General features: G+C 39.3%; 1 long non-coding RNA gene across 1 annotated transcript; it reads right to left on the reverse strand.

Moving 5' to 3' along the window:
* Positions 1–1,537: 1,537 nt before the first annotated feature.
* LOC125310151 lies at positions 1,538–14,915 on the reverse strand. The gene is made up of 4 exons (XR_007196252.1): positions 14,885–14,915; positions 8,985–9,647; positions 7,780–7,879; positions 1,538–1,973 (listed from the first exon to the last, which is right to left on the reverse strand). It is a non-coding gene; the product is annotated as an uncharacterized LOC125310151 (long non-coding RNA).
* Between the last annotated feature and the right edge of the window lie 588 nt (positions 14,916–15,503).

The raw sequence follows: 15,503 nt of genomic DNA on the forward strand, positions 1-15,503 counted from the left end.
TAATTAGCATGTCAGCATTACATTAAATTACATTTAGCAGATGCTTACATCCAGCACAACTTACATATAGTATGTCAATTATATTGAGGTTTCTTCCTTGGTAAGGGAGTTTTTCCTTGCCCCTGTTGCTCTTGGGTGCTCCTTGTTGGTGCCCCCCCAATCCCAATCCTCCCCCACCTTTCTTATGCAGCCCTTGCCACTTAATCTACTAAACCCCTCTTCTACTGCACTTTTTACCCCCCCCCATAAATGCACAAATAGGCTGACACCAGACATAATTTCACTGCATTTCTTACTTCCAGTAACTATATGCATGTGACAATAAACTTCCTTGTTAAGTGCCTTGCTCAAAGGCACAATGGTGGAAGATGGGAATGGAAACCCACAACTTTTCAGGCTACTGTATGCTAGCCCAGCTCCTTAGCCACTACGCTACTACTGCCCCTAGGCAGCAAGGAAGGAACATCTAGAATATGGCCATGAAGTGAAAGCACAGCACGTGTGAAATGTAAGATATGAGCAAGTGGTAATTAAAATGTAATATCCTTTTTCCCCCATGGGGGAAATTCAGCCCGCTTCCAGCTGCTGAATTATGTAGCTTCTAGCCTGTATGTATATTTTAGATGGGCTTCTGTCAATGGCCCCTCAAACCTCTTCATTTAAAGCCAACATATGCTGTCCTCTCCCTCTCACTGATGAGGCAACTTGGCAGTTGCTAGTTGTGGGTCTCTAATGGCATGCCTGAAGCATTCGATGTCTGTGCATATGCCTGAAGCTCACTCTCACATGAATACAGACTCTCTTTCTCTTTTTCCCTCTCTATCAGTTCAATTCCATTCAATTCATAGGTGCTGTATTGTCAGAATAATGCATAGCACAAGATATTTAGATGTGTATGAACATATATACATCTAAACTTAAAATTGACTATAGGTAATAGAGAACATGAAAAAAGGATGGAGGCCAAAAAATATGTACAGTATGTATGCAATGTATACACCTACACATACATAAACACACACATATATTGGCCATACATGTAGACAAAATTACATTGTTTATGTCAAAATTATATTGTTTATGTCTACATGTGTCCATGTTAAACCCATTTACATTTACATTAAACTAGTGTCCCTCAGGTTATGGCATAGTGAAATATACTTTGCTGCCAAGGCAACTAAAGGCCCCTCCCCTGAGAGGATAGCCATTGTACTTGGCCAGGATGTGCCTCTGCTTGTATCTCTGACAGAGATGAGATACTCTGCCAATACATAATATCTTTTTAGGGTTAGATAGATTTGGTTTGTTTTTCTTTTGCTTGCTGGATGATTGTGCAGTTTGGAAGCAGAACAGGTCTAAGCATGTTGTGTAATTTGTATTGTGCTTTGCCAGCTGGCACAGGGAACTCTTTTCTTGGTTCTGTTCCTGGGATTTTAGTGCCTCACACTGGAGGGTGTTATTGGGACTAGATTCCAGGTGCATCCAGAATTTTATAGATTTTTTTTCTATAGGTAAAGCCAATGGATAACGGCCTAATTTTGCCCTACATGTACAGTAGCCTGGGAAACCCAGACAAACCTCCGGCAAATTTGGGATTTGCTCTGCAGGTCCGTCTGGCCAAGGGGTTCTGCCCTACATGCGTGTTTTAGTTACTTAATACAGATCGGCAAAATTTGGCATGTAGGGCTTCAGTATCTCTCTCTCTCTCTCCCTCACTCACTGACACACACAAACACACACCCACACACATACACACACCCCCACACACACACACACACACACACACACACACACACACACACTTTCTCAGCGTGTGTGGGTTGCCGGTCTCCCCCAAGTGATTGTGAGTCAACAGGCTCTCGGAGAGCGGCGCTGAGCGACCTGCACAGAGATCCCTCTCCAGCCGTACCATGCCTTCCCTCCCGCGGAGCGAGGAATTAGCTTGCACGGTCACACGGCCGCCTCTACACCACCTGCACACAGCGGACAAACAAGAGTTTGAAATACAGAGAGAGAGGAAGGAGGGCATGGGTGAATGACAAGTGCACTAGAAGCAAAATAAGAAAAAGATAGGTAGCTAGATAGAGAGACAGTTACAGTTTTTTTCAACTGCTTACACACTAAATCTTTGCTTGTCACACAATTTTCTAAACATGTCCTCCAAAACATCATAACCCGACACCAAATCTGCAAAACCATACACTAATTCTCAGTGTTTGACTCAGTTTTCAATTGACTAAAACACATTTTGCAAAACACCACACACAATTTTCTACCTAACACACAAAAATCTAACAGAAAGTAACTTGATTTCGTTCTTCAAACACAACCCATCAAAATGCCTCACTTATTCACCAGTGCTTCACTTTTTCTCCTCACATGTGCAAACACTCTTTACTTTACTGAACACCATCAAATCATTGCCTTAGTATAGGTCTATGAATAGATATACTCTCTATATAGGTATGGACCCTTTCAATCTGCTCCTAGAGGATTTCCGGGTTAAATTATTCAGAACCAATGCAGAAAATTACAGTAATCAGACTTTAGCTTACAGTAATGTTCTACAAAAAGTTGACTTTATGTAAAATGTGTCTTTTTACTCTATTTTTGTTTGTCTCCATGTTACAGTACCATTAGCTCAATACATTTTTCTGTGCCTCCAGAAATGCCTTAGGAACGCTTTACTGTAGAATTGTTTGTTTCTGCAGTTGAAAGGGTCTATAGGCCTATGAATACATACTGTACACTATAGGCCTATGAATCCCCCATCCCCCCACACACACACACACACACACACACACACACTTGTCTTTGGAAAAAACAAAATCAGTGTTTTCAAAACTCCATGTACATCTGGTGGTCACTGTATTCTTTTTTTTTTTTTTTCTTGTTTGCTGTAAAATACTGTATTCAAGAACAGCAAATTATTTGGGAAAAATCACTATTTTTGGTTATAATATTGCTTGCATTTTTACTGTGTGTTTCAACTTCTCTTTGTTGATACCGTAACTTTCACTCTTGTATGGAAATACATATAGAAAGCCTAAGACAGAAGAGCTTAAGGTTTTGAGCAACAGTGTGTACATGATGTATCCAAAATGTCATATTATGACAAAAGTGTTTGTAATGTGAGGCGAATGTTTGCTTTAAAGATGTGTTTTTGATATTTTGAATGTTGTGTGTCATTTTGCTGGAGATTTGAGGCATTTTGCATTTTGTGTGAGCAATTGTGGGTTTTGTGTGTGGAGTTTTGAAAAATAGACACAGAGTTTTGAAAACGTGTGTAAACAGAGAAAAAGAAAGAAGAATCATTACAGTAATAGAGCAGGGTGAATAGGCCACAGATAAACAACAAGTACAGTAATAGAGCAGGGTGAATAGGCCACAGATAAACAACAAGTACAGTAATAGAGCAGGGTGAATAGGCCACAGATAAACAACAAGTACAGTAGTTTGGAGATTGTACAAAAGAAAGGTGGAAAAAGAGGATGGACTGTAAAAAAAAACTAATATCATGTACATATCATATAACAATCATATATTGATGCAACAGTGTGTGTGTGTGTGTGTGTGTGTATGTGCATGTGTGTGTGTGTGTGCGTGTGTGTGTGTATTTGTCTGTCTGTGTGTGTGTGTGTGTGTATTTGTTTCTGTGTGTGTGTGTGTGTGTGTGGTGAGTGTGCATGTGTGTATGTGTGTACTGTATGTATTTGTGTGTGTGTTTATGTGTATGTGCATGTGTGTGTAAAAAACAAACAAACACCTGTGCAGCATCATGTTTATCCCCACTCTCCCACCATACACATGCACATACACACACATCCCACCTCTATCTGGGTCCCAACCTAATTTCACATGTGGCCTTGATGAAAGAAAAAACACACATGCTCGTTCTCGTCCTCGGGAAAGGGACTCTGAAGAATTACCGCAGTGCTCGCACTGGGGCAGCGAAATAATGACTTCATTCACCGAAAGCCCATTAAACAGGCCTCCAGTCAGCGCAGCGCAACCAAACAGAAAACACCAGCGCTGCCTGACTCCCAGCTCACTCCAGGCAGGCTTCTGTGCTTGTGTTTTTCATATAGTAAATATGATAATTGCTTTGTTTGTTAGTTCTGATTTTTTTTCTCTACATTTTCTTCTTTGTAAATAGCTGATGGGTATGATGATCAGTGAAGCGGTTGCTTAAATCCACCCCCTGTGGGGTCCTTCTACAGTAGGCTGGTTTGTGTGAAATAAGCTGGCATTGTTTGTCAAAACAGTTTATTGGAACCTACCACCGGTTCTCCACAATAATACTGAATTATTGCTGTTTACTGTTGCATGTAAGTATGATCCACTTGTAGAGGAAAAAGACAAATAGTACACCAGTGACTATCCATTTATTGTAGTTTATTGACTATCCATCACTGTTCACCAATATTATGCAAACATATATGAGGCAAATCCTAGGAATGAGCTCTAATTTATTTCGAGTTAAACAGCACCAACTGAGAATCAACAGGTTCAGGTCCATATTCGCCTTTGAGAAAAACACAGTTGAAAATCCAAAGTGAAATAACCACTGTTCTTTTGAAATGTGTTATGATATAATTTCAAATCATTCCAATAAATATTATCAAATTATTTGGTACCACCTCCTTTTTATATTATTTGGTGCAATTGTGAGGGCATATCAGAATCATAGAAATGTTCAGTTGACAGCAGATAAGTACGGTATCTTGACCTAAATGCACATATGTTGCCTTCTTTCAGAGGAGGCCATTTGAAAGACTATATCCATATCTATATATGTTTTCGTCCTCCATGGTCTCGAGAAAGCAAGAAATATGAATTCAACCTACTGACATCATGAGGCATTATGAGCTGGAGTGCAAGTTCTTACTAATTTCTGATAAGTTTCATGTACAAGGTGTGAGGTGAGGTTTCCTATTAATGATAATGAAAGTTGGTGCCCTTTTCCTTTCCTTGCTCAAGCAGGTAATTATGTTTTTTTTTGTTTTTTTTTAAACCTGCTTCTAATCTATCTTGGGTGTCAGCAGTTCCCCCTTTGAATAATGATTAAAGCCTTTAGCCGACCTGAGCATAGGCAGAGGACCTGTATGACCAGGCAGGCAGACCTCCATTTACACCAGGGGCCACAGCCATGATACAAATCCCAAATTAAGGTTAATCAACCGTTTAGCCACAGAATACAGTCCCTTACAGATAGGTGGTGCATACAAAGCATATTATCAAATATAGATTGAACTGGACTTATTTGACTGTAGGATGAAATGAAATCAAATGTATTGCCTTTACAAGTAATCTCATTCCAGCACAACTTTTCTAATGTATTGTGTTTGTGATACACTTATTTGCATCATGTGTTTGCTATTGGAAATGCACTGCACTGTTGTCAGTTTGATGCACCCAAATGTCTGTTTAATTCAGCTTGAACCGTTTAACATAGAAACTTTGTTCAAACTTTGTAATATAGGATTTGAAAAGGACACTTGAGCAATGCATTTTTCACTTTAACTTTATACTTTTTTCAGATATTAAAAAAAGCTTATTTTTCTATTTTTCTCTGTCTCTCTCCATTCAACAAGGATAGGCTACAAGGCATCTTCTATCCAACTTTCTCTCCATCCATCTACTTCAAGCCATTCATCTGTCCATCCTTTAAACTATCTGCCTATTAACATCCATTAAACTATCTATTAACATCCATTAAACTATCCATCGACATACATTAAACTTTCTATCAACATCCATTAAACTTTTTACCTATTAAATGTTCGTTCAGCATGATGCAAACTTCTGGGTACTCAGATTACCTATTAAAGGGATGGTTCAGGATTTTGGACATATCTCATTTCCAAGTTAGCAAGTGTGATATTTATCAGTGGAGACTGTTTTCAACAGTCCTTCTAGTTGCAGAGTACGCAGGTGCTAGGCTAGCGCAAGCCAACGGTATGTGTTAGCCTGCCACTAACACAGTCTTACCCCCACAGTACACCCGAGGCAAGTAAATTATAACGCCAGACTATCAATGTAAATGCAGCGTCAGGATTGCTTGTTGCTGCAAACCTGTGTAGATTCGCTACTCGCTATTATGCGTTTCTGTAGACTTGTAACTGAGTGTACCATTTACTGGTCACCATACGCACAGACACCAGGCCGAGATTCTCCTGTTTGCACAGCTTACACTCCAAGAGACTTACTCATCAACGCACACCACACTATTGTCCTCCTGTCCACATCTCACTACACATTTAAAAGGACGCGCTACTTGTGCCATCTGATCCAAATAATCAGTGCCAGTGGGCCGCCTTCAAGCTGCACTTCCCGTCTCAACCACCCTACCCGCTACATAGTATGAAGTTAGCTTATGAAATGGAAGAAGTAGCTTCTAGTTTCGTATTAAATCAAGATATTGATTTAATTGATTTATTGTCCCCAAACAACTTGAAGACACAATGCATATGTACAACTATTATTGCATCAGCACAAACAAAGCATATGATTTTTTCGCAGTAGAATCGCGGTAGAAAATGTGGGCTAGAGACTTTGGTTGTCTCTAAATGCTTGTCCTCAGTACTGAATCTAAGGTAACTCTTATTTCACATGTTAGAGATGTTTAGGAATACAATTTCAGAAATCAGTATAGCCTACATAATAAACAGTTTGATTGCTAGATTACAAAAGAGCCACTAGGCTACACTGGCGGTTTTACCCACTTTGCTAAATCAGTAATTTTTATGCAGTGGAAAGATACTGTAGCCTACATACTCAATTACAAACACTTTCTGTCTCATTATGGTCAATCATGAAGTTATTCCACTGCACAGACCATCAAGAGACAGACAAACAGACAAACACATATTAGCCTGTGTAGACTGACTGCTATGTAGTCTATTTATGAATGATTAATATATAAATTCAACAATGTACAACTTTTTGAATGATTCATATACAAATAAATGGTTTATGCATATAAACCAAATAAACAATTGAGAAACAATTGTGTCTGTTGTAATTAAGTCGTAACACTAGTGCACATTGTATTCTGCAAAAACTAACTTGTTTCAATAGGAGATTTGACAATATTCTAAATCACATTTTTACACTGATCACTAAATGTATCAGAACTTTTTTTTTTTGTTCAAATAAGTGTAACTGTATGATTTTCAGACATGTCGGGTATTGATCCCAGATCTCCCATGTTTGAACCACTACACCACCATTCCAGTTGCATGAAGAACTTGGAAGAACTTTGTGAAGAAAGTTGTGTGAACTTGGAGGCATGAGCAGGAAACAGGAAGCCTCTCGCTTTTGTGAGAACCATTTTGCTAGGTCTACTATAAAGTTGTGCTTGCTGAGAGAGAGGTAAGGAACTCTGCTGTGTTAGTGTTATTTACAATGATGCGCATCAAAGGAGAGACAGCCAGGCTTCACCTAAAGATCCATCAGCTGCTCTAACTAGACAAGGAAATAGTTAGGGTTTAAGTATCCTTCCAGGCTGACGGGAGATGGCGTTGGTCATCTCATTTTACGTGGACCACAATAAATGAGACCCTGATTAGTGCCAACCTGTCAATTCGGAGCAGATAATTCCTGACACAGGAGATGCACCTATACAGAACAGTGAAACACTGCAAAATAATATCTTATCTCTAAACACATAGTCACACAGATATGGACAATGACAGTACAGGAACAGAATTAAATAACAACAGTAATCTCATATGTGGAAGAACACATAACAGAAACATCAGGACATAAACTACTTACAAAAATCACAAGTTCCCATTCCAATACTCTCACTTTGGAGGAATTTCTTTAATCTGACAACTTGCAAGGTGCTCTGCTATCCCATAGCTGTTTGTCATTCCTTTCACATAAACAGAGGCAAACACACACAGATAAAGACAGCAGAAACTTCCAAGGTATCTGTATTGCAAAACATCACCAATACACCAAAGAAATGTAGCAGAACAAATTAACTAGAAAACATCTTCCTATTGACACCAGATGGCAAAATCAGAGATTTTGTCCAAGTATTTCAGTCAAGAAAATCCCCTTCGCAACCTCACCAACTGGTGAAGCATTTGCAAACTCCCCAAACTGAAATGTAGAGAACACAGACATTCAATGTGAAATGTCCAGGCCGAATCACAGCTAAGGGGATATCCTTTAGCAACCCCTAACACAGGTCATATTACTTTATAGACACAAACTTCCACCACTCATAGAATGCTGCTCACCCAATAAGATATAAATAGTTTGATTGGATATACATGTTGTATAAAATAACCACCCACCAAGAGAGGTACAGCACGTATAATTTTACAAAAGTACTGTACTGTGCGTTTCCATGCTGAAACATATCATCAGTATGAAGGAAAGAAAGCACATTTTTTTCCCAGTCAGTTCATAAAGGGTTGAAATAGACTATGATCTTGCCATCTGGTTGTTTCTTACAGGAAAACAAAGTTAGCATTTTGGTGACCTAAAGCTTTGTGCCCCCCCCCCCTCCCCCAGATCTAAAGATGAACACCCAAGCCAAGCTACTCTCCACGAGCACACACACAAGACTAGATTCAAGCCAAATATACCCACATGTGCGCACACACACACGCCACACACACACAAAATGAATGCCAAATGCATGCACACACACACACACGCACAGGCACACACACAGAATGGGCTCACATTTTAACACTCACATTTAAATTTTTTGGATCTTTGGAAATTTGGATCTAAAGGTAAAGGCAACACAACATCCAAATACTTTACCCAATACATTTATTGACAAGGTAATAGATCTACAAGGCTCCAGCTTGACTTTTCACTTTAGCTTTAATCAGAGAAAATAGGGCTCGTTGTGAGAAGCTTTGGGTGTTTTGTTTTTGCACTGTAAAAACAGCAATTTGTGTGCCAGCTCTCTAATGGTTTGGTTATCATTGTTAAGCACATTGAGTAAATAGCCTGACCTGGTGGCAGTGTAGAGGCGTTCAATATTCGGGACGCTGAGACCCCCGTCTCTGCGCAGCTGGAAGATTATTTTCCACATTCCCCATTTTATTTTCTCCCCATTTTGCGCATTTCATTGCTCAGCGCAGATGGTGTGTTTTGCGGAAAGTGAACATTGGAGAAGAGATGCTGCACCTTGGCTACTGTGATCCCCCTGCCTACATGGAAAAGGTATTGACAAATCATCATTTTAACATGTTTTATCTGAATTCTGAATTTGACAAACCAGTTACAAGATCATTGGTAAATTGTAGCATGAAACATATAAAACTGTGTAACCTGTAAGGGCTACTTTTACTTAAACTTGATTGCTGTGTTGTGTGTGCATGAGAGTGGGAGAAAAAAGTATGACGGTCTGTGTCTGTGTGTGTGTGTGTGTGTGTGTGTGTGTGTGTAGGCCTAATTAGAGTGTTTGAAGAGAGGAGAGAGCTTGCTTGTGTTGGGCATGGCCTCAATTTTCATAATCATGGGGAAGAGGGGGCAGAGTCAATCAGTCAAGTCTTCTGGTGTATCCATGACAGTTCTGTGACTTGTTTTTCCCAGTCACCAGTGACAAAATTTCTGACACAGGTCATTTCTGGCCCAGAGTATGCTTCATGATGTCCATACAGTCAGGGTGGTTTCTGCATTAATGAAAAGTTTGTCAGATTTTTGTTTTTTAATTGCAACCAAAGGCGAGACAGTAACACAAGGCTTGTCTGCCCTAAACCATGCACTCACACACATACACACACACAAGAGAGAGAGAGAGAGAGAGATGCAAAAACACTACTTTAATCATTCAGCCATTTAAAGCGATAAAGGGGTATCAGGGTTTTTTTTTAACACATTCTTCATATGTGCATGGTCTCACACACATACACACACACAAACACACATATGACTAGGGGGAAGTGTATTTGAATTCTAAATGTTGGCAGACATGACACAGACCCTTATGTCTACCAGGAAGGGGAAAGGTGGGTTGGAGACATTCTTAACACACACACAGACCAGTATGACTATAATCAAAGAACTCGTTTGAACCTGGAGCTAGTGACAACACACAGATTCGAACCGTCACAACTCTGCCTTCATTATGTTGATGGATGAGAACACAAGATGATGGATGAGAGACCAAGATGATGGTGCCGTACCTTGCCCAGCGGGTCTGAGCAGGGACAATACATTTTATGCTTATGCATGAACTACTGTGTCAAAACAGATTTAGAACAGGCCGATAACAACATGTCTTATGTGTTAATGCATCACTTTACTGAGAAAAAAAATCCCCAAGGGTATAATAAAGTTTCTAACTAACTAGAACATGAGACAATTGGTGTGTGAAATATGGGATATTTGGCTCATAAGATACTAGTGCAGTGCCCGTTCAAACATGCCATTCCTGTAGAAAACCTGTAGCCCAATTACATGCCCACAGGGATGTCTGCTTTAAAAATAAGATGATAGGGAAAAAAATCATTCGAGCTAAGCATTCAAATTAAATACTTAAGCAATATAGCAAGAGTTTCAATAATCTGAAAACACCCTATTATTGTTTAAAAAATGTTTGGTTACACTTTACTTGACAGTGTCGACATAAGAGTGACATGACACTGTCATGAACGTGTCATGAACAAGTCATAAACGTTTATGACATAACGCTTCTTAAGGTTATTAAGTGACATTCGGTTTTGTCATAACAAGTTAAGGTTAGGATTAGGGTTAGGGTTAGGGTTAGGTTTCATGTGTCATGACAGTGTCATGTGTTCACGACAGTGTCATGTCACTCTTATGTCAATACTGTCATAGCCTGGGTGTTCCCATGCTGCCTTGCGCGCGAGTTGATTCACGCTGCTAAGGCAGCCTGGAGACCATGGAGCAAATTTTCGCATGAGATAGGGAACCAATCACAGAACAAGGGGGAAAGCAAGACAATGATGAGCTATGCACAGACGCATTTGATAGACATGGCACCCAATAAACGGATCTGGGCATTTTTTTCAAATACGAGAAAATTAACGTTTGGTTCCCAGACCACGTCTCATTGAGAAGTGGTGGCGCTAGCCAGGCTAATACTGTCAAGTAAATTGTTACCAAATGTTTATTTCAACTTCCTTTTTATACATCAAAAAATATTTCATTTTCAATAGACAGAGTCTTGGTTGCCACGTGACCAATATTCCAGATCCCTCTCCAACGGGTCTTTGTGGTCTTTTGTGTCTTTGTTGAAAGACATAGTGAAATAAGAACAGCCGTTTTCATCCTGTTTTAAAAATAAACGAGTGGGGGTAAAATGATTGAGCCCTGCCCGAAGTCCGGCATAGCTACTGATCCCATATAGCTCCACTTTGGTTGTTCTAATGGTGGCATAAAATTCTTGCAGTAGCCTATTGCGCCGAGATTGGATTCGGCGATGGTTTACAAATGAATGTCTCTCTTCATTTCAGATAACCAGGTGTTAAAACAGTTAACGGCCCATGACGTTTGCTAACAGTATTGCTTTCGTGCCGGCTCTTTTTGATACATACTGATGGAGACACACCTGGATGAAGATGCACTCTCCTCCTGCTTGACTGTCTGTTCCTCCTCATCATCCGACATTTCATATATTAACTGAAAAGTTATTTTAGGGAAATCGGTCTGCAATTGCAAAGGCTACTCGCTTTTTTAAATTATGAGTACTTTAAGTTAATTTTAAATTAAAGGTTATTGCTACATTGTGTCAAAGCCCTATAGAATATTTGCATTGTATTGTGGAGTGATTTATTATTAGCTGTGCAAAGTCTGAGTTGAAATGTCCAGGGATATTCCAACTCATGGAACGTCTCTTGGCCAATCAGAAACAAATAGTTCCATAGAACCCAATTGTTGTATAATATTCATATTGTTGGGAATATCCATGACCAATCGCACGATCAGGAGTGCTATATTGCTTTTATACAACAATTCTACCACAAACTAAATAATCTGAAAACACCCCAATATTGTTTAAAAATGTTAATTTCGACATTGTTCGTACGCATCAAAAAATAGTTCCCTTTTCAGCGTCTTGGTTGCTAGGTAACCAACATTCCAGATCCCTCGTTACGGGTCTTTGTGGTTTACGTGTCTTCTTGAAAGAAATGTTGAAAGTCGGGCTGAAATCACATTCATATCTAGCTTTGCTGCATGCATGTTACAAGGACACTGGGCCATGTCATGTATGGGACATGGTACTGCAAAAAAACGGAAACATAGCCTACATTGCAGAACCACTCAACTTTATTAATTTATGGTGAATAAATGTTAGACTACTGTGCACAGCCCCATTTGTTTTTCTGACACGATGCTAGCACGTTAGCAGCGGTTAGCTAACTATGCTAACGTTAGTTATCTACAAGTCTCCTCCAAGTGACAATCATATTATAGGCCCTACACAATGCTGGCAATGCTGAGAACAATTAGCATCCTCGTTTATCTTACTTACATTGAGTTGACTGTGTGGCTTAATCCACAGATGTGGTGAAGCACTGTTTCATTATGGTTTGCTAAGGAGTAACCCATTGCTTAAAATAGCGGAGAGCTGGGATGAGAACATTGTGTCAAATCGCATTGTATCGCGGAGTGATTTATTATTAGCTGTGCAAAGTCTGAGTTGAAATGTCCAGGGATATTCCAACTCATGGAACGTCTCTCGGCCAATCAGAAACAAATGAAATAGTTCCATAGAACCCAATTGTTGTATAATGAATATTATTAAGGTTTTGCTTGAATAATTATGATATATATGCCTATGTCCTACCTACCTATGTGCAGTAGGCTAAGCAAAATTTAGGCATGGCTGCATGTGACATTTTTACAGATCAAAATGACAAGTCTAAACGCTGTTTTGAGTTAAGGCTATATGTTTATTGGGTAATACTTTACTTGAAGATATCTACATAAGAATGTCCATAACTATGACATGACACTGTCACAAACGTGTCATAAACTTTATAAACAAGTCATAAACGTTTATGACTTCTGTCATTAAGTGTCATTCATTTTTTGTCATGCAAAAAATATGGCGGATCCTCCACGTCAACACACAAACAAAGTGTAAGTGGCTAGGGACAGGGCGAAGTAACTAGTTTCGGAAAGGACCATTTGAAGTCATTCTGTGGGTGCAAGTTTTGCAGCGGAACGCTAGTGCTAACGGGAAAGTAGCCTACGTCAAGGCGGGGACTCTGAAATGGACAAGACATCCATACACCTGATTTTGTACAAAAGTCTTATGTTTTTTAAATGTTCAATTGCTTGTTATAATACTGGTTCTTTGCTGAATAGTCCTACCCCATAAAATAAATTGGCCTTATATTATCGCTTGTGTCATTACATGCAAATGTGTTGAACTAGTTGTCATAGTCTGTCTAGCATATATGTGACCTGACACACAGGAACATCAGGATGTAATGAAAGATGTATAGTGGTGCACAGCTCTGACCAAGGGGTGTTTTACTGGCATTACAAGTGCAAGTGTTTGAGGCATTACAAGCTATTGACACTAGGAGTGCTACTGGAGATCATTTAGATCCTTTTTCCTGCACCTATTGTCTGCACCTATTATCACAAAGCATATAGTGCATATATTTAATCTTTCCATTGTGATGGGCATATTTCCTAGTGCATGGAAACTAGCCCATGTGACACCTTTGCACAAAGGGGGCGATAGAGATGATTTAAATAATTACCGTCCAATCTCCAAATTACCCTGTTTGTCAAAGATTTTTTAATCTTTGGTTAATAACCAACTCAAGTCATTTCTTTCAAGTCATCAAATATTAAATCCACAACAATGTGGGTTTAGAACAAACCACAGCACTATCATAGCTACCACATTAGTTACTAATAATATAATATCTGCCTTAGACGTCAAGAAGCACTGTGCTGCCCTTTTTGTTGATGTGTCAAAAGATACAGTTGATCATCCCTTACTCTTACAAAGATTACATAATATTGGTTTGGATGATAAGGCATGTGAATGGTTTTGGAATTATTTATCTCAGATGTTTCAGTGTGTGAAGTCAGGAAAAGTCAGAGTTTTTGCCAATCACAAAGGGTGTTCCACAAGGGTCCATTTTGGGCCCAGTTCTCTTCACTATCTATATTAATGATATTGTCTCTTCCTTAAATGGTTGTCAAGTCCACCTTTATGCTGATGACACTATTTTGTATTGTATTGGTGACTCTATTCAACTTGTCATTGATAATCTTCAGCTTTCATTTAATGTTCTTCAAAAAGCTCTCATGAATCTTAAATTAGTACTAAATGAAAAGAAAACTAAATATATGCTATTTACTAGAGCAAGGAACATTGAGGTTAATGGTTTGCAAATGACCACTGTAAATGGTTCCAGCATTGATAGAGTTTGAGTACAAATATCTTGGTATATGGCTGGATGACAAACTCACATTTAATTACCATATAGCCATCCTAGTAAAAAAACTGAGACAAAAAATTGGTTTCTTCTACAGCTTCAAAAAACTGTTGAAGCAGTTTTTATGTCAGTTTTAGACTATGGTGATGTGATTCATAGAAATGCTACTGCTTGCTCACTTAAAGCCGGTTGCACAAAGCACCTTAAGTTTTTTCCCTTAAGTATGACCCTTAAGACTTAATTTCTCCTTAGGTAAGGGATTTACTTAAGGGTGTTGCACAGAATACCTTAAAATGTGTCCTTAGTTAAGGAGAAACGTCAAGGGATTTACTGCACTGAAAGGGATTTTCCGGCACGAAAATTCTATAGTTTCCACGGATATTGTTCAACAGCTGTAGCCTACAGCTAACTGCCTTTGCCGCGATGACGTTAGTTAACCCACTGAACACAGTAAAGCTTAATGATCTTATCACTCATCTTACCTTAATAATATTCGCAGAAATTATCCAGGTAGCAAGTAAAGCATGTTATATACATGAACTGAACAATACTAGTTGGCAAGTTAGAGATGATCCTGACTGTCATCAGTGCACCAACGTTTTGCCTAGCGAACCGAACCGAAGCTCATACGTTAGACTGGCACATCCGGGAACTTGACTCGTGACAAACGTTCCCGCCCCTTTCGGGGGGAAAACAAACAACCCCTCTCATTAACTCCAACGCAAATTAGGGTCAATAAACGTAATTCGTACAGAAATCGCAGGAATAAATAATAACAAAAAATACCACAAATCAATATGACCACTCAATACATAACCACTTTGCCGGTCGTTGACCGTGAAAGATCCCTACAAAAGCTTAATTCAATTAATATAAAAACACGTCTCTTCAGTATCCCAAGTAGCCTACGAAGTGGTGCAACAACCCCACTCAGTGACCAGAAGTGTCATACGGTCTTCTCTTCTTATGGCTTGTAGCCATAATTTTCTTCTGTCAGGATTATTTGAGGACATGGTAGGCAAAAGAAACTCAGGGAGGGGTTCTTAGCTGTGTGGTTGGTACATGTCTACCGGTTCACTCTGGCTTGTTCTGAGGGAATGT

This window comes from Alosa alosa, chromosome 17 (assembly GCF_017589495.1).
Source record: "Alosa alosa isolate M-15738 ecotype Scorff River chromosome 17, AALO_Geno_1.1, whole genome shotgun sequence".
In the NCBI taxonomy this organism is placed as follows: domain Eukaryota; kingdom Metazoa; phylum Chordata; class Actinopteri; order Clupeiformes; family Clupeidae; genus Alosa; species Alosa alosa.